Source organism: Aedes aegypti, chromosome 3, assembly GCF_002204515.2.
Source record: "Aedes aegypti strain LVP_AGWG chromosome 3, AaegL5.0 Primary Assembly, whole genome shotgun sequence".
NCBI lineage: Eukaryota > Metazoa > Arthropoda > Insecta > Diptera > Culicidae > Aedes > Aedes aegypti.
This window is the reverse complement of record NC_035109.1, coordinates 20,897,968-20,899,004: the sequence shown is the minus strand read 5'-3', so window position 1 is coordinate 20,899,004 and position 1,037 is coordinate 20,897,968. Positions and strand designations below refer to the sequence as shown.

The window sequence follows — 1,037 nt, the reverse complement described above, 5'->3', positions numbered from 1 at the left end:
GTAAAATTTGTTGAACAAGAGGCAGACAAGAAAAATTACATATTTCAATGCTTGCTGAGATGGTTTTCCATAATTTCAGTTCATTGAATTTAATGGCATATATTATTATATCACGTTTGGCACACTTGGCCCTTGGGCCAAGCTCTTATTTGACTTTATACACCCAATATTGCCAGTATAGACGTGTTTAGTCTAATTAAAATAAATATAAATTTTAGGCTGACAAAATCGGGAACAAAGGATGCTAAAATCGGGGGTAGATATAATCGGGGGTAGACAAAATCGGGGGCTCACAAAATCGGCTCATTACTGTATCACCTTCCTTATATAGTACACCGTGATCAAGACATAGAACGAATGTTTAATGAATACTAGTGCTGCTGCCAGCACTACTGTGTAATATCACAGCAACAGAATGACAATGTCAAACAAGCCAAAATGTCATGCAATAGAACTGATGATGAGAGAGATCTGTCAAAAGGAGCCTGTTGAGTGATATGAAAAGTCATGCAATGTAATAGTGTGGATTTATAGTTGAATTACTTAAATAAATGATGAATAAATGATCAATACTTATATTTTTATTTGTAGCTAACAGTTAAAATGCTCTTAATCAAGTAAAAGTTATATTATGCTATTGATCACAGAAGAATCACAGTAAGTTACTTAAACAACTAGTAGATCATAATCCTAACCTTAATTACTATTATCACAGATTTCTTAAGATGATTGTTACGGCTAATTAATGGAATCGGAACTAAAAATATCCTTGGATCGATTTATGTCAGTACGATACAATTATAAGATTATTGAATGAATTTACAAAGATAATAAATTTCAACTTTTAGCTGTCTCGTACCCATCAATTGGAGTTCGCGATCTGCTTAGAGGAATTCGGCTTTGACCCTCACGGAACCTAATTTCTGCCGTAACAACTAGATTGAAAATCACTCCGTTACCAGGAAAATTAAAAATAAACAGACGACAGATTCGTCATTGCAAGTTGTTTCGAATGCCCAAAATCTAGTCTACTAACC

The 1,037-nt window shown here is 33.8% G+C and overlaps 1 long non-coding RNA gene across 1 annotated transcript; it reads left to right on the top strand.

Annotated features, from left to right (window-relative positions):
• Positions 1–473: 473 nt before the first annotated feature.
• On the top strand, positions 474–740 carry LOC110677784. Its single transcript, XR_002501191.1, has 3 exons — positions 474–514; positions 592–657; positions 716–740. It is a non-coding gene; the product is annotated as an uncharacterized LOC110677784 (long non-coding RNA).
• The last annotated feature ends 297 nt before the right edge of the window (positions 741–1,037 follow it).